At 47.1% G+C, this 18,839-nt stretch overlaps 1 protein-coding gene and 1 long non-coding RNA gene across 7 annotated transcripts in view; one reads left to right on the top strand and one right to left on the bottom strand.

The window, feature by feature from the left end:
* The window catches only part of SPTBN1 (spectrin beta, non-erythrocytic 1), a 115,641-nt gene extending 99,287 nt beyond the window's left edge, over positions 1-16,354 (bottom strand). For 2 of the 6 annotated variants that reach the window (XM_063152722.1, XM_063152727.1), the window contains exon 1: positions 15,652-15,748. The gene's annotated coding sequence lies outside the window, so the exon portion shown is untranslated. Of the gene's footprint in view, positions 1-10,889; positions 11,024-14,740; positions 14,765-15,651; positions 15,749-15,995; positions 16,018-16,210 lie in introns of those variants that run through there. The other 4 variants (XM_063152723.1, XM_063152725.1, XM_063152726.1 and 1 more) reach the window with 4 other exon arrangements.
* On the top strand, positions 8,975-12,825 carry LOC134416285 (uncharacterized). The gene is made up of 3 exons (XR_010027218.1): positions 8,975-9,243; positions 9,354-9,473; positions 11,782-12,825. It is a non-coding gene; the product is annotated as an uncharacterized LOC134416285 (long non-coding RNA).
* Positions 16,355-18,839: the final 2,485 nt, after the last annotated feature.

Genomic DNA, 18,839 nt, shown 5'->3' with positions numbered 1-18,839 from the left:
GACACAGACCCAGCCAGGCACCAGGGCTGGCATTTCACAGGACAAAAATGACTCCTTACTCACAGCCTCCTCCAGGCCAAAGCAGGCATCCATGACCTCATCTCCCACCGGCACAAGGGGAGGGTCTGGGCTCCTGTGGGGAGGTGTCAGTCAGGAGAAACCCAACCACAGACAAATTATCAGCTAAAATAGAACCGCCACTCTCAAGTGTCCGACAGGAGAGCGCAGGCGAATAAATAACCCAGCAAGGGGACAGGCTGTGGGTTTGGGGAAATGGATACTCACATTTTCACTTTACCTCTCTGATGTTAAACCTTCCCCTACTGATTTGTGACTCTGAGTGAGCACAAATAACACATTAATTAACCAGTTCTACTGAGGGGTACAAATTTAGCCTCACCATCACTCTTTTAGCAACAAAACTGGCAGAAAAATATCAAAAGCAACGTTTTACCCCCAAAGTAATTACTTCTGTAACTCTATAGGAGTCATTTGGGGAAAAAAACAGCACTGAGAGCACAGAGCCAATTCCTTACCTGCAGCAAAATGCTGGAAGTTTCATTTTCACAGGTGTTGGACACCAACAACTCCCATCAAAATTAATTTGGTCTCCAATGCTCCAAGCCTGAGGCAAAACTCTGATCTCTCTCCTTTCATTATCCCAAACAGTCAGCCTACAGCAGCTGTGTCTCTAGCAGGGATTTTGGGATACCTCACCCTGCCCAAGCTTTGGGAAGGCTCACAAGGTCAGAGCAGGGAAAACAGTCACCATCTGCTCTGCAAATCCAGGGAATACTCACAAAAATTTCAACCAAGAAAAAAATCACACCCATCAGTACATTTATCTCAGTGCAAGTGAAACAGGAAAGTGGACACAGCACAAAACATCCTGGGAGGAGCCCTAAGGGCAGCAGGTGGTCACAGAGCTATGCAGGAATTCTCTAGCCCTGGAATGCTGCTATAGGTCTTTGTCTGGCCTTTATTTTTCCCTGTTTAGGGTTTTTTCCCCAGATCACAGGGCACATGAGCCCACATCCTACTCCCAGAAAGGCTCTCGCAGTCTGTGTCCTGGGAATTCTGGTCCCTACCTCAGCCCTCACTGCTTTACTCTGACAAATGAAGACATGGACACATTTGCCTGCAGGAATCCATGCCAAGATTTGGAGAAAAGAGGTTCTGAATCAGCAAAATTAGGGCCATGTTTGAAGCTCTGCAGGAATTACAGCTTGGATTTGCCTGCTCCTCGGGCAGATTTTCTTTCATCAAGACCAGCACAGCTCCCTCTCCTTCCTCCCACTTGGACCTGCTACTAAATTAATCAAGGATGGTTTATGAGCGAGTTGATGACAAGGGATCTGCAATTCAGCCCTGCTGAGAACTGCCAGCCATAAGTCTGAACAACTTCTTTTTCATTCCCTTCCAGAGCAACACTCAGCATTCCTCTTGACATAACATTAAATTTTGCTCACCTTTCCAAAGTTGGTCTGGATTTTGTCAATGAAAAATGAGCACTGAATCCAAGGTCCCTTAAGATATTCCAGATACTTTTACTTTCATAGCCTCCAAAAGTTATCTGAGAAAACCCAACAGCTGGGTACAGGCTGGCTGGTTCATGAGGACACTGTGATTTGAAAATGAAAATAACTGAATAAAACTGAAGGAGACAAAAGATGTGGGGATGCCAGACAGAAAGGTGAAGGTGATACCTGTCAGGAAGCATCAGGATCACTGCCAGCAGCAGGCAGTGCCATCACAGCCATGGAAATGCATACCTGGATTATCCAGACCATCCAGAGCTGATATAGCTCACCCTTCTTCATCCATAACTCAAATGTAACAGAGGAGAATAAAAATTAACTTATTTGGGAGGCCTGCTAACCTCTGTTATTTCCTGTGAGTGTGCTCTACCCAGGAAACAATGCCAGTGTGCAGAATTTCATCCCTGCAGGATGTTACTGAATTAAAATAATGCACTAACTGCTCACCCCAGCACCATTATGGTGTGAGATGTGCATCAACATCTCTGCATGTAAAGTGGTTAATGGGACACAGGTAAAGGCATTAGGGGGACCCTGGTGGCCTGCAGGACAGCTCCCTGCACAGCACACATGGACATTGCACCACCTCAGCATGGCCTTCCAAAGACAAACCACTCAGTTCTCCCCAGATTGCTAAAGCAGGGGGAACTAAAACTCATTTGTGTGCAAATCTGAGCCAAGACAGCTGCCTTTGGGGTGACAACGGGCACAAGTGCCACACCTGAGGGACCTGATACACATAAACGCTCAAGAATCCTGGCTCCACTTACAGCAACAGGTGACCTGGACAAAGGAAACATCACTGGCTAATTGAGAGACCCTGACTGTGAGGTCTCTGCAGGACGAGGTGAGAGATGAGAATTGACTCCAAGCTCTCAGAGGCCTGATTGCTTATATTGTGACATTATATTATTTCAAAAGAGATTATATACTAAAACTACTCTAAAGAAAGAGAAAGGAGACATCAGAAGGCTTAACAAGAATGAATAATAAAAACCTGTGACAGACCAGAGAGTCCAACACAGCTGGACTGGGATTGGTCATTAAGTAAAAACAATTCACATGGAACCAATCAAAGATGCACCTGCTGGTAAACAACCTCCTGATCACATTCTAAGCAATCAGATAATTATTGCTTACATTTCTTTTCTGAGGTTTCTCAGATTGTCAGTAGAAAAATTCTGACAAAGGTACTTTTCAGAAAATATCATGGTGACACCAAAGGCCACTGCAAACCAGGGCTGGATCCTGGTGTGTGACCAGCCATGCCATGCCCTCTCCACAGCATGGGGGGTTTTTTGGGAGGTGTTTCATCTGTGACTGAAATTTGTGCCCTTTTGGGTTTCCAAGATGTGGGCTTTGTGACCAGAACAGGGTGGCTGGGTGCCAGGAGAGGTAGGAGAGTACACAGGGACCTTCCCTTTCCTGGAGCAGCTCCTAAAGGAGGGCAGAGCTCCAGAGGCAGCTGCTGGGACACAAGGGGCAGCGTTAGGGCGCTGAAACGCTGCGATCCCAAAGTGATTCCAGACACAGCGACGACACGGAGATTTATCGAGCCCTTCCCTCGCTGCCAGCCTTCTGGCAGCACATGTCCCCACAGCCAAAATGGCATTCCTGCTGGGGGAAATCCAGGACAAGCCTGTTAGGCTACGGATAATGCTGTCAGAGACAAAAAGCTTTCTGGTTTTGCCTTGTGGGATCCACCTGCTCCAGGATTCTCTCCCAGGAAGGCTCCAGCTGTGATGGATGATCATCAGAGGGGTTTCCAGCTGAACACAATTGATTGAACCCAGCTTAAGCTGATAAATGTTAGTGCTGGTCTCCTCCCTACAGAAAGGGAAAAGGATCTCCTTTCCCTTGGAATTTATAAGGCAAAGAGAGCAGCCCTGCCGCCACTCACCTGAACCCTCAGGATTATATGGTCAAATTATATTTTCCTTCACCCTTATTTTTGGCTAAACAGTGTTTGCTGAAAGCCTTCCTGGCCTTCATTTCCATGATAAAAGATGGGCATTGTTTGGTTCCCTCCTTGCCTTATAATATCATTAAGATGACTATCAAGCCACATGATAAATCCATTTTTCTCCATTAAATCTACAATGGTCATTTCTGCTTGCTTGTCCTTTATTTTACCCTAGAGGAAATTGTCTTTTCCGATATGCCTTTTTTTGATGGCAAATGGAAGGAAATTATTTTGCCTAAATGGTATTTTATTATTAAATTTTGCATTAGTTAATGCACAAGAGCATTGGAAGGGGGAGAAAAAAAAACCACCTGCCTTTCAATTTGTGCATTCTTGAAGTGTGTAGGCTGAGGATATCAGCACTTGGAGCACACACCCCAAGTTGCCAAGCCCTTGATCTCCCCACTGAGTTCAATCCTCAGGATGCTCCCACCCTTGTAAGTGGCCTCCCAAAGGCAATTAGTGGCTTGCTGCAATTTGCAGTGCTCCTGCCACAGGCACAGAGCCCACAGGCTGTACCCACAGCCCTGGGAGAGAGGCAGGGCTGCCTCACACCCTCTGCCAGCTGCTCCCCGAATCCCTGTCTGGCAGCCATCAGGACCAGAGCCTTGTTCTGATGAAACACTCTCAATGTAGTTTGCTACTTAAATCTCTCACTTTGCTTCCTCTCTTATTTTCTCCATTTCATTTTGGCCACTCCTCAGTTTCTTTTGATCCACTTCCTGCTAGTTTCTCTCTCCCACCCACCTGTCCTCTGTGTTCAACAACAACAGCAGATGAGGGGTGAAGAAACAGGGGTGAAGAAGCCTCAGCTCAACTCCCACACAGCTCCAGCCTCAGGACTGAGCCTTTGACTTGTTCAATATTCAACTCCTCAGCTGAGAATAAGGAAAGGATTTCTCTGTTCACAGCTATTTTTAACAGTGCAGAGAAGGTTTAATATTTGAATATCAGAATTGTAATAGCATTTGCAAGAGGAATGGCCTATTTTTAGCAAAGCACTGGCTTTATGGATGCCTCACAATCACAGCACTGCAATAGGGAGAGGCCACCAAAGAGGAGGCTGTGACACAGCTCTGTGCAAAGGCTTGTTCTTCCCATGCCATTTTGAGTTCTGCATGGAAACAGAGCTGGGGACACTTACCATAGTCTCCAGCAGAAACCACCATGCACAAAGCACAAAATTCCTAATTATGAAAGCTTTCCAACATCCAGCTGCTGAACCCAGCCAGGTGTCACAGCTAAAACCAGAGCTGGGAGGTCAGCACACACACACACAACATCCTTTCTTCTCCATCCCTCAGCAGCCCTTGAAATTAAAAGCCATTAAAAAAAACTACATCCCAAACTCCCAGCTAAAATTAACCATAGGCTTGTACAAAAATTCCCTCAGCTGCATTTCTTCTGGCCTTTGCTGGGTTTCTGTTTGCTGCAACACTCAAATTACAAAGCCTCCTCCCCCTTGTTGTTGACACCACAACACAGCCCCTGGCCTTCCTTCTAAACCCAGCAACTCAGGAACAAGCCCATGAATTTGGGCTGTTTGGATTCCCCCACCACAAAATGCAACTTTTAAACAACACACTTCCAAACACAATGCTAATCCCATTCCAGTCCATCCCCTCCAACACCATGGAGGATCCCCTGGCTCCCATGGCCACCATTAGGAACAGGTAGAGCAAAATAATTCCATACCAACAGAGCCAGGAAAATTCCTCCTTGTCCCTGAGGAGACCTGGGTTCTCTAGCAATAAATCTAGGAAAATGGGCCAAGTGCCAGTCACCACACACAGGGACACCATTTCCCCAAAGAAGTCACTCCTGGGAACTTCCTCATCAGACTCTGTAGGAGAAACCCAAACCCCAGGCAAGGCTGGCATGGTCATTCCACTGACAGAGGAGCTGTTAACAGTACTTCACAACATCATCATCATCATCATCATCATCATCATCATCATCATCATCATTATTATTATTATTATTATTATTATTATTATTATTATTATTATTATTATTATTATTATTATTATTATTACTACTACTACTATTACTATTACTATTACTATTATTACTATTATCTGCAGTTAATTTGGAGCCTCCCATCATAACACCCTGATTCCCAAACCACCACCCCAGGGAACAGGAAGTTCTCTATGGCAAGTTATATTCAAGACTTCTCTGAGGAGTAGCAAAGGGTTTTCCAGGTGATTCTTGGGGAACAGATCCCCGAGGTGCAATATTCAAGGACCAAGTATCAGCACAAAACACACGAGCACCTAGAGGCAGAACCCAATATCCATCCAGCTCCTGATTCCTGACACACCCTGAGGTCCAACTATTAACCCAACAAGGCCACCACTGACCATGTCCCCAAGTGCCACATTCACAGAGCTTTTAAATCCCTCCAGGGCAATTGTGCCAGGGCTGGACAATCCTTTCAATGAAGAATTTTTCTCTAATATCCAACCTGAACCTCTCCAGGTACAAACTGAGGTGGTTTCCCCTCTGCAGGGACATATGCAGGCAGCAGGTGACGCCAGTCAAATGGGCAAGTTTTTAAAAGGAACAAAGATTTATTTCTCCTGATGACAGCCCAAATGGGAAATCTTCTTAAATTTTAACTTAATCAAGGAAGGAAATTATGTACCAAACATTCCAGTCTGCTACTGAACATTGAGACCAATTCAGAGAAAGAGGAATGGAGTGGTATATTCTAATTGCACAGGTAATTTCAGTGCTTTGTGTTTGGGGAAAACAAGATTATCATTTGGAACTCTGAGACAAGAGACTTGGTCATTTGCAAGGCACAAAGCAAATTCAAAACCTGCTTTGTTGCTCTGGTAATATTTGCATAATAGTTATTTATATGTATGATGAGTGGAGCACAGTTTCAGGACAGTTAGCCAAGGTGAGTTGCCCTGCTCTTTAATCCTCTAATAACATACTTGGGATGCAATTTGGGAATTCATTCCCCTCTGATGGAGCAGCTGTGCTGCTGCATGGTGACCATTTCTCAATGCTCATTCCCATCAAATTGCACTGGTTTGATCAATCCACAAAGCATTAAGAATGCATACAAGGATAATTTTGTGCCTTGTTTCATGTATCTGCATGCTCTCTTTTAGATATGATGGCCAAGCTACTAAACACCAGCAAGGGGCTGCATTTATCCCAAAATACACATAAAATTCTAGTGCTAAGTCTGCCACGGGCGCCGATCTAATCGAGTTGGCTGAAAATTAATTTCAGGCCCAGGGTTCTTCCATGGCTCCCTGGATTCCTGCCACAGCTTATGACAACCAGAAGTTAAAACTGCAAACAGCTGTCCTCCTGTTAGAGGCACCCTGGAATAACATGGATGCTGTGCTCAGAACACTGCCCTAAAGGTGACGCGGGGGTTCATCGCCCCGTGCCAGGAATCCGAGGAACTCTGGGACTCTCTGAACTCTGCAGCAGCTCTGCTGTGCCACTGCAACCCCAAGTGATTCATGTTATTTTCTGCTGGTCAGCAGCAGCTGTAGAAACATCCCTTATTGCTCCGCCTCGGCCTGGAATGCCCATGTGCTCCTCACCTGTCAGCCCTGCTGCAGCCAACACACCATTTGTCTTCACTGGGCTGCTTCCCCACTCCTTCAGGGGAAGATCCTACAAAGCCTCCAAAGTCCTGCTTTGCCTCAGTGAATATCCAAGCAGGCATCTCCAGATCCCACTCCAGCCCTGCAGCTGATCTTTGCTGCACTTGCTGCAGCAGCATAATCTCACTCAGGATTTACTACCTGATTAGGATTACTCAGACTAAAAACACAGCTAGATAAGAGCTGTGTGCTCCCTGTCACCTACCCACGGAGAGGGAGCACCACCCCTGTCTCCGGCATTTTGGGACCTTGTCACTTGTTTTACAATCTTCACTTTTCTAAAATGGTTGTGAAACATGACTGAGCAATACAAAATTATCTCAGATATAGGTTGGGCTCAAGGATCTCAAAGATCTTTTCCAACCTAGTTAATTCTGTAATTCTGAGATGTTCTTGTGCATATTTCTCTGTGAAAAGGATTTAAAACCTCAAGTCCCAGACTGTGATGGTGTAAATGGACACACCAGTGATGTAGTTGTGTAACTTGGCACAAGTGGGGATTCAGATACTTCATTCTCAAGCTTCACAGAGCAAGAAGAATAACAGTACTGCAAAGAAAATGAGCATGGAAGGTTCTTTTTTCCTTAATAAACAGCGAAGAAGCAGTTTTGAGCCTCATTCCTAAGCTGGCAGATAGCACAGACCATTACTGCACCATGGGGACTCGTCTGGGGAAAATATCTTTACTTCTTTGTGGTATATGTTAAATGCAAAGTCACCTTATTCTTGTTTGTCTAGCATACAATAAGAATAGATCTCTAAAAATAACCTGCTTCCCCCCTCTTCCAGCTCCTCATGGCAGTTTCACTTATTATTAGCCATTATTCACATCTCTTACATAAACTGCAATTTCTGGAAATTTTTATGCCTCCTGGTACAAAACCTGAAAGTGCGCAAGGCTGGAGAAGGCAGAGCTCAGTGAAACTCCATTGTATTGCAGGTTTTACCTCTCTTTCCCTCTTACCTGGGTTTGATGTCATCATGTCCCTCCCTGGAGCAGCAATAAAGCTCCTTTACACACCAGGGCGCTGGGAAGCTGCAAAGCTGGATCAGGGGGCCACCTGGGGTCAGGGAATCCCCTGGGGGCACAGGGTGGGGCTGCTGTGCCACATCCTCTTCCCAGCCAACCTCAGAGCACAACCACAGCACCCCACTGCATCCTGAGAGCCACAGCTTCCCCTTTTTGAGGAGCAGGGGAGCAGAGCCTGGCAGCTGTGGCTGAGTGAGTGTCCTCTCCATGGAGAACCTCAGTGGCACAGGGGATGTGACCCCGCTCTGCTCCCAGCACAATCCCTGTGGGTCTGATTCCCAGGGCCAGGGATGGCAGTCCTGCTCCAGGCCTGTTGGGAGTCACACCTCGAGGGGCTCAGGAGCTGAAGAGACGCCAGGCTGGCTGTGCACACCAGAAGCTGGGGGATATTTTCCACAAATTACCTCTAATCCATTTGCCTTTCCAAGAGTGCAGCTCATCCTCAAATCTGCAGGCACCAAGAGGTCACGACTTACAGCACTCCAGACTTTTATGATGCCCTGACAATCCCACTTTTATTTTCCCTTTCACAGAGCTCCTTGTGCAGGTCCCTGCAGCAGGGCAAACACAGTTCCATGGAATGGTTGTTTGTATCCATACTTTCCTGGGGCAGCCTCTCAGCAGGGCTAAACAACCACCTGCTGACTCAGGATCACCCAACCTTGCTCCCAACCCAGCTGCCCCCGCACTTTCCTCACACTATCCCATTTAGCAGCCAACTCATCCTCTTTCTGAAAGAAACTAATTCAGGCACCCCAGGTTTAATGTTTAACTGGCTTATGCTAACCACTAAAGCTGCACAATCAGATTCTTCCCTCGACAAATTTGACACGGGGCCGAAAATCAAATTTGCTTCTTTTTCCCCTTAAACAAAACCATCTACGGTCTGCAGTGGTAAACCACTGCTCATTTGAATATCCAAACACTGGCTGTTTGCATCCAGGGGCTGGTGCCAAAAGCCTGTCACCCACAGCCAGCCCAAGCACATCTGAGGCCGCTGAACTTATTCATCTCTGCCCTGATACTTCCAGACTGTTCAAGGAGAATTTGAAGAGGCTCCTACTGACCTACACTGAGGTAAAACCCATCTCATTTCTCATTCAGGTGATGATGAGGATGATACCAATGGCTTTTCCTGGGCTGGGATTTGGGGGGTTTCACCACAGCTTTTTCCCTCTTACCTGCAGCCAAAGACTTAAGAGGGACATGACTGCTCTCAAAATGTAAATGGAATATATTACCAGAAAAACCCACCCGAATCCTCAGTCAATAATCCATTTTTAGGAAAGAATTTGTGCGAAAATGAGGTAAGTGATAACTTTGCAGATCTCCTGTTATCCACAGTGCTATTTTAGGGAGAGTGTGACTGCATTGGGCTTGTCGCAGAGTCCTGCTTCCAATCTCCTGGCAGCTCCCCAGCACATTCCAGTATTTAACGCACAAGGCTCGTTGGGATGCAGTCCCACTTATCTCCCAGACACATTGACTAAGACTTTCCCACATAAACTGACCCACCCTTTAGTAGCAAGAGGTCACTCAGTACAATCAGCCTTCAAATGAGGAAAACAATCAGGAAAAGCTTCTCTGATGCCAAAAACACCAACAGAATAAAAGACAACAGGCTCCAGTGTTTGTTTTATGAAAACTCAAAAAGTGCAAGGCAGATTTTTTGACTTGTGATAATCAGTGTAGCCCCACCAAAGTCAGCCAGATTTCTTTCAGGCTCAGGACCTAGCCTCCTAAAAGCATCTAAAATTGCTCTAAGAATACATTACTCTAAATAACGGTTAAAAATAAAAAGGTAGCAATTAATCAATTCTTCTTTTACTATGATGAAACTGCAGAGAGTTATTCATGGCATTATGCTCCAAAAAAGGTCACAATATTTTACATTACAAAAAAAGAAACAGCTGTTAAATTAAGCAGGTTATCTTTATTCCATATGGATCCTACATGACAGAGAATTCCTGTTAACTTATAGAGAACTCTCCTGACTCCTTCACTGCACGATCCAGGCTCTAGCAAAGGGTGATCTACTGGATGATCCTCCTGTATCAAACATCCAGATTTCTAAAAGGCAGATCTAGGCCCAAAGCCCCTTTCCAAAAATTAACTCCAAGCTGCATTCCAGAGTTGCTATAAATGTGTGTGCCACTGGCACCCCAGAGCCACAAGCCATCCACCCCATCTGCAGGGAGTGGTGCAGATGACCCTGAAATATTTTCATTAAATATTTGTTCACTAGAAGAAAAGTCACTGAAAGCCCTTGACAAGAAAAGTCTCACCATTTGTTTAGCTACTGACAAAAGCCAACACCTGGAATGTACAAATCCAAAACCTGTGAATGTTCAAATAAATGTATCTACATTAAATTAGTTCACATACAACAGGCAGCAACTTTTCCCTTCCAAGCCAAAAAAACAGAGGAGCTGCTTGCTATAATTAGCTGGAGCATTTGTGGTGTCTAGGCACTAAGCAAAATTGATTTAATGAGCGGGAAAAATCAGCTTTTGGTCCTGGTGCACAACCCCAGAGTGATCAGCTCCACTGTAGCCCAGGCTCTGCCCACACTGCCAGAGCTCACCATGCACAGTTTCCGTGCCCTTGCAAACACAAGGCTCCCTTTTATCATGTAAGAACCAAAAGCAGATACCCATGTCATTCTGTAATAAATCAATCCATAGAGCAATAGGATTAATTCAGAACAAAAGGCAGGAACTTACAAAACCAAAAGCTGCGGATCTGGATTACTGCTGGATGGCAGGAAATCCCCACAACTCTTTTTAGAAGACCTTGACCACGTTCTTGGTCAAAGGTCTGAATCCCACAGCAAAAACTAAAGACTTCCCAATGAAGACTGTAGGTCTGGCTTGGGAAAAATGTCTGCCAGGGATAAAGTGGGTAATCAGTATAACCTTAAAATGTCAGAGCCTGGCATGGAGAGGAACCTCTGCGTCACCTCGGAGCACCTCCCACCCAGGCCGGCCACTGACGCCTCCAAGGAAGGGGGAAAATGGAAAATCCAGCTCCACAGTTTTGGGGTGGGGCATGATCCTCCCTGATCTCTGCAGGCACCACTGCAGCCCTAGCCAGGAGATTTTAGCACAGGCATGACCTCAATGCGATGCTGCTTTCCAAAACCTCAAGGCAAGCTGAAAAAACAAAGGCCAGAACTAAAGGTGTCTGAAGGAAGGGTCACAACAGCCACTCCAGCACTTCCTACGGGGAGACTGAGCACATGAAGCATAAATGCTTTATTCATTAAGTTGGCTACTTCAAACCCATTAAGCCCGTGGCAGTCTCTCATGTGGGTAGTAGAGCATGGCTGGGTGGCTGCAGGTCTGCATCTCTTCCTCTCTGGTCACATCCTAAATCTGGGTCTGCAGCTACATCTCTTCCCAGACCCCACATTTCATGCAGAGTAGCAGCTGCCCATTCCAGAGATCATTCCACGTTGTATTGAGACATGATTAACAAAACCAAACCCAGTGGTCAGAGCAATCAAACTGAGCTCTCAGTCAATCCCTATTCCTGTCTTAAAAATAAAATACAAACACTTTGTTTTTCAAGGCAAGCTTCTCTGATGATTTGCATCTGTGTTTCCTATTCTCACAGAGAAGGAGAAACTGTTTCCTCTGGTACACAGCTCTGGACTCGTGAGCAAAACCCGAGATGAAATCCAGGAACATCATTCCTGAACATTTCACAGATCACAGGCAAATCGCTCAGCAGGTCTGGCTACTTCTCCCAAAAAGGGAACAGCCTATGTTTGGAAAACCAGTCAACAGAAAAACCGCTAAATCTGGAACATTTACCTGTGAACAGTTTGGTGGCAGAGTATTTTTAGCTCTCAGGACAGAGTGTTAATGGCACATCTCTCCTGTTCCAAGGGCACAGCTATGACCAGAGAGGCTATTCCCAGTATCCAACAGGTGTGGGTCAGCATCTGCTGCCACCAGGGCTCCACATGCAGTGCCTCTTCTGTTCAGTCCCCACTGCCCTCTCAACATCAGGGGCTGCTGAACAAATCAAACCAACTCACCATTTCTTTTTAAAGTTCTAACACTCAGCACTTTGTGGAATAAAAGTGGCTGCACAGCAGCATAAATGTGTTCCTCTGGTGGCAGTGGTGACACACCAAAGGGGTTTCTGGTAGGCTAAAACACATGCATCTTAAAAACAAATAAAAGTTTGTGCAATGCAGTAGGAGAGTAAATACATGAAACAATCAAATAATATATTAAGAGAATAGCTGAAAAGTTAAAAGACATGACAAAGTAAGAACATCCTGAAATTATCACTGTTCAACGAGAAAAAACCTCACAGAGAAGAGAAGATGATGAGAAAAATGTTAACAGTGATGAAAAACAATAGCTCAATGTAATCCTCAACCTTAATCTGTCCTTAGGCATAGGGAGATGTACACAATCCCCAAGTACAACATTTATACATTGGTGCATACCTTTCAATAATCACATACATTTCACTGCAATCAGAAGTAACACTTCCAGACACAGCTCCCCCAGCCATAAAATCTGTTATGAACTCAACCCTCACCTAAAAACACACATCAAAGCCTTTTTCCATGCAAAACTGGCCTTTTTAATGAGGAATGGACAGTAAAAAATGTGTCTGGGATTAACAATACATGAAAAAGAAATAAAGTTGGACAAAAGAGAAAAAAACTGCCTGTTTAAATATATATAGAATTGATCTATGTCACTCTGATCAAGCTGTCGAATAAGTTGGGGTCTACTGGGCATAAGAAGAATTTTTCTTACGTCTTTCTTTTTTTAAAAAACATGTAATCTCTCTGAAACCCTTTTTTCATTACAGGAAAGGCTTCCAAAGGTCCAGCTGTAACTGCTGCAACATTGTATTCATGTTCATTAGAAAAACAAATTCACAGCAGATCATTTTAAGAGTAATAATAAAAGGCTGACAAACAAAAACCACATGTGGGTGGGGGGGAAAGAACCCAGCAGTGGGGGAAGCAGGCTCCAAGCCAGGCTCTGCAGGACATGGATCCCACTGGATCACACTCCCCTCGGTGTGGAGCTGCAGCTCCAACCCTTGCTTCTCCACAGAAGCAGTATCTGCTCAGAACAATCCAACACGAGATGGTTTCTCGGGTTTAAAGCAAGAGAAGGCAACTGGATTTTCACAATTCACACCTCTAGGCCAGATTCCTGCTGGTTTCACTTGGAAAAATTGCCACGAGCCTCAGCAGAGGTAAGGGTCCGATGTGCTGGCAACCTCCCCAGCTCCATCAGCTGGGAACAAGAGCAGCCCAGAGCAGGAGCTGATATGCCAGGAAAGCCCTTATGGCTCCACAGGGCTCCTACTATGGAGCACAGGCCTGCTCTCATCAGGAGTTACCAGGCAGCACGGGAAAGAGCCTGCACCGCTGTCCTGTACAAGCTCAGCTGAGCCAGAGACATCCAAGGGCAGCCAGTGGCTCCTTGCCCTGACAGGTCACCTGTCTGGCCCCTGGGGCTCCCACACTTCCAGAAGTATTCCCAGACCCTAGGGAAAGGGCAATCAGGAAGCCTGTGGCCACAGACACCAGCCTGGGCAGGATTTAGTAGCTGACTCATGGCTAATGGGCAATGATAAACTGTTGTACTGGTTGTTCACTTGTGCCCAGATCAGATGACTAAGGAATTTAGGTGCCTATAGAGATTAACAGTCTAAATAACTTTTGCAGTCTGACCCTTAAACATCTGCATAAACAGACTTTCTCCTCTGTGTTCCATGAAAGATGTTCATGCACTCCTTGCTAACGAAATACAATTATTTTGCAGGCAATCCAACTACAAATATTTCATCCCATAACTGACCCACATGAAAAATAAATCCTTAGTCAGGTGACGTAATGCAAACGAGCAATCCAGGCCCATCCAATAAAGGGGGCTGAGCTGATTCCATTTTAGAGATGATGAAGGAAAAAGAAAACATCTTTCATAAAATGGTTTGTACTCCCACTCCCCAGGGGCTCCTGGAGCAGCACACAGCAGTATCCTGGGCTCCATACATGCAGCAGGAGGGTTTTGCCCCTCTCTGCCCCACTCCTGTGTGCAGGCAGGGCTCAGTGACACACAGCAGCTCCAGAAGCTGCAGGATCTGTGCCACCACCGAGATGAAACAGCATCTCTAACGCTTTTTGCCACATGGCTGCTGCAAGCTCCTATTTATCCCAAAATGCTGCATCCTGCTTTAGTGAGTGTCATTTGCTGCACTTAACCTGCATTACAGAAAAACCCAAAGCGGGTTCTGTTCCAGAACCTGACCTCCTGATTCCACATTCATAATTCCACGCTTATGTTCCTGAAATAACAAAATATACATGAAGTAACAAAATATTCCCTATTTTACTGCCTCTTCAGCACTAGCTGTGACACATGAGCCAGCCCTTCATCCCTCCTCGCAGCCCTACAACCACTGCTAAGTCATGGAGGCATCACTACAGCCATTTCTGCTCTCCCCAGAAACACAGAGGGAAAAAAAACCCGAAAAAAACTGCTAAAGGATAAGAACAAATCTTTAAAAATCACATCCCACTTCCATCACCCACCTTCCCAGCCTTTTATCCCATTCCATTTTCACTCCTGTCTCTCTCCAGAGCCTTCTGAGCATATGCAAGTCCTTCCTCCAGCGGAGCTTTCCTGCAATGGCCTGAGGAGTCGGAGCCTCCCCTGACATTTCCACACGGCTGCTATCTCTCGGAATAAATTCCTCTCCCTGCCCTGCCTCTCCAGCCCCGGCTCCGGGGAGCATTGTTCCCCAAGATGCCTGTCAGCACGATGCCGGGCTGCGGGAATTCCAGCCCTTTTCACGAACTGTTCAATAATCAGGTTTCATAATGCTGGTATCCTGTCAATAAAGGTCGAAGGATGAGCCGAACGCTCCGGATCTTGACAGTTTCTGTTTATTCCCTCTCCCTGCAATCCTGATCTGGAACATTTAGCATTTATACCTATGGACAATGAGAAGCACAACGTAGAAACACAGATCACTACTCACCTTTAAACGAGAATGCAATTTCATTCACGATTAAGACATCAACATCACAAATTCAGCGCTCACTCTAGCTCTGTATCATCACTCCAAAAGGAAAAACATCAGCTACTGAATGAAACGTCAGCCCCGGTAGCCATGAACAAGGGTTTTTCAGAGCTGCTGCAGTCTCTCAGTCTCTAGCACAAGTCTGCCATATTTTTTTTGTTAAATCAGGCCTGTACCCACCTAACAGCCAGAGCCAGCCCCGAGACAACCGAGGCAAGCCCACGCGTTGTGCCGCTGACTGCGGGCACCGCGGCACCCGGCGATGGCCGCGCCCGGACCGCAGCCCCGCAGCCGGAGCCCGCGGGGTCAGCGCGGCGCTCCCGCACACAAAGCCCCGCAGCGGGCCCGGCTGACAGCGCCGCGACCCCCGCGCCGCCCCCCGCGCCCCGCCCCGGCCAAGAAAAATAAAGGAGGAATTACATCCGTCTAGCAAGGAATACCGCAGGAGCAGCAGCCGAGCCGGGCTCTCCGCACCGCACCGCGCGGGGCGTGCGGCTGCGCGGCGGAGGCGGCACCGCGGGCGGGGAGGGAGGGAAGGGGAGGGAGGGAAAGGGGCGGCGGCCGCCGCTGCCCCCGGGGACGGGCCGGGGCCGCCGCAGGGCAGGGCAGGGTAGGGCGGGGCGGGGCGGCTCTGACAGCGCCGAGCCCGCTCCGCGCCAAGCGGGGCTGCGGAGAGGCTGCGGGCGCCGCCCGCGCTGCGCACACGCACCCGGGAAGAGGGGCCGCCCCCATCCCCGCTCCCCAATCCCCAATCCCGGCCGTACCTCGGCGCTGCCCGCGCTGCGCGGAGGGAGCGCGGTACCCGCAGCCCCGCTGCGTGAGCCCCGAGCCCCGCCCGGCGCGGAGCGGAGCGGGGACAGCGCGGGGGGCGGGGACAGCGCGGGAGGAGCCCCCGCCCCGCGCCCCGGCCCTGCGGCGGCCCTGCGGCGCGGGGGGCTCGGCACGGCTCGGCTCGGCACGGCCCGCAGCGCATCCTCACCTGCTGCTGCCCCTGCTGCTGCTGCTGGTGCTGCTCGGGCCTGCCCTCTGCTCACGCCAGGTCTTCCCCCTCCGCCGGCCCTCGCTCGCAGCCCTCCGTGGGTGTTATCCAGCCACTCCCGGCTCCCCTTCCCTTCTCTTACATTTATTTGGTTATTGGGTCTCTCCAGCCTTCTTGCTCCTCCTCCTCTGACACTCTCTCCTATCGCAAAGACAATATTGGCTCGCCCCCAGCATCCATTTCCTCTAGTGCTGCTCTCCCTCCCGCTGCTCTGTCATTCCTAGTGGAAACCCCATCCCGGGTTTGACTTCCTCCACTGCAGTCATCCTCTCCTGCTGCTCCAGTCCTGCCACCTTCCCGCGTAAACAGCCTCCCTTTGCCAGTGCAACCCAACCCCTGGAACCCAGGTCCAGCTGCCTTTGTGCCACACTTTCCCTTTTCCTCCTTTCCTGGGTAGGATTTTTGCCTGTCTTTCCAGAGAAAACTGCTGTCCCACAGCCAGGGGTGCCTTTCCTCCTTTCCCCTCTTCCACAGCCAAGGTCAGAGGCAGACACTGCTGCTTCAGGTTTCCTTTGCTAATCTTGCCCTCCCTGCTTCCCTCCCTGTCTTCATGCCCATGCTCCTTCCCTCCTGTCCACTCTCCCTCCTCTCTCACTTGCAACACAGCTATGGATCAGTGCTGTCCATGTCTTTTATCAAAATACCAACAAACCACTCTTGGATTCATTTGGCTCCTTGGTTACGACTCCCTCTTCTCCTGCTCTTCATCCCCACACTCACTGTTATTTAACTGCTGTCTGGAGTTCCTCTCCTCTGCATATCTTAAACTCCCTCTTATCTGGCTCCTGCCCCTTCACACTCAGCTGCTTTGCCAAAATTTTCAATATCCACTTCCTGACATCATCTCTGGAATATTGCTTCATTTCCAGCCTGTCAAAATTATCAGCCTGGCTCTTTTGGATATTTTGTTCTCTTTGGTTTCCAAGCCTGCCCTGACAGAGCCACCTCCCTGCAGCTCCTGCAGTGCATCCTCCTCCCAATTTCCAGATTCCCAATTCCTAGATTCCCAGATTCCCAATTCCCAAGACCCCGAAGGGACTAAGTCCCTTAAACTTGGGCTCCTAGCGTTCAGGAAGTCTATTTTAAATGTTCTGTCACCACCAAGCCTACAAGATTCCTTATAAGATCTAAGAACATACTTTCATGCTTGTCACTTGTGCTGGTTCATATCCAGACCTTGGGATGCAGTAAAAATGCGTGTGTATAGATAAAAATTTTTAAAAATACATTCAAATGCTAGGATGTTAAGAAATATCTTAAAATATCATCCTTCACTCAATTATTAATATCCATCAAGCAAGTTGGAAGGGACAAAAGCCTGCAATGTCTGGGAGTGAGCAAGAGCATGCAGTGTATTTTAGGATTCTTTAGCCCCCATAGTTCAAAGATGGGTGGGCCATGGATTCCCATGGAAATAACTGGGTAGGAATGAATGCCTGGAGAAGCAAGAACCAGAATAGCAGGGGGCACTATGGGCTCCAACCAGCTATCCCAGTTACTGACAGACATTTTCTCCTTTTTAAAGAGCTGGCGTTTGGTGAAGAGCGGGGCAGGTACAAGTGTTTTGCTGCTGATAGTTCACAGCAGCATTCCCAGGTTTGACATGGAGGATGCTCATTTAATTTTAAAAACTGCTGCGCCAATTTGTTTGCATTTTCAGCATGAACCTTCCACTTGCAGAGTTAGAAAGCCAAAGCCTACAGCCTGGTGACAATTCAGCAAGAATACCCACAAGGGAAACTGGCAGCACTTCCTAATGTCAGTGAGTGAAGGCAGTCAGACAAACAGGTTGTTCCCACTGACGTTCACATGCCCATCCTTTAATCACACTGAAAGGCCTGGAATGAATGGCCATGACAGAAACTGTTGTTAAACGAAGTGGAAAGGGGCAGCAACAATGTTGGGCAAAGTCACTCCCCTTCAGCCCTGTTACTTTGTAGTTAGTTTAGCTCTGAAGCTCAAGGTTTTTTCCCTCACACTTTTTGTCCGGGCAAACATAGATTTCTTCATAGCTGAAGCAATATTTAAGCTTGGTTTTTTCTTTCCTTTTGAAAATCTACCAAGGCTCCACACTCAATATTATTGTTTGATGCTCATCCCACAGAAATAGATCCATGTGCATGTTGACACCTTCACCAAGGGAAAACACTGCACAGGTGTATACAGGTAATCATATTCCAACCTCTCTGAAAGATAATTTAAAAATAAATCCTAGTTTAAATAATTTAATGCATAATTCAAAATAAAATTAATCAAATTGGAATAATAGAATGGTTTAGGTTGGAAAAATCCTCTAAGATCCTTGAATCCAACCATTAACCCAGGACTGCCAAGGCCACCACTAAACCATGTCCCCAAGGCCTACATTTGAATTTATAAAAGGGTACTTCCAAGCAGATACAAAAGCAGCACATCTAGATGAGATATTAAGAGCCACAAGTGTTAAGGCAATACTAAAACTCAAAAAAAATCTACTGAAGGATGGTGTCGATTTCCAAGAACACAATAAAAATGCACACCAAAAAATTCACACTGTAATAAAAAACTCCCTCGCTGTTCCATTAGTCTG

The sequence above is a fragment of the Melospiza melodia genome, chromosome 3 (genome assembly GCF_035770615.1).
Source record: "Melospiza melodia melodia isolate bMelMel2 chromosome 3, bMelMel2.pri, whole genome shotgun sequence".
NCBI classification, from domain to species: Eukaryota; Metazoa; Chordata; class Aves; order Passeriformes; family Passerellidae; genus Melospiza; species Melospiza melodia.
This window is presented reverse-complemented; position numbering and strand designations above follow the sequence as displayed.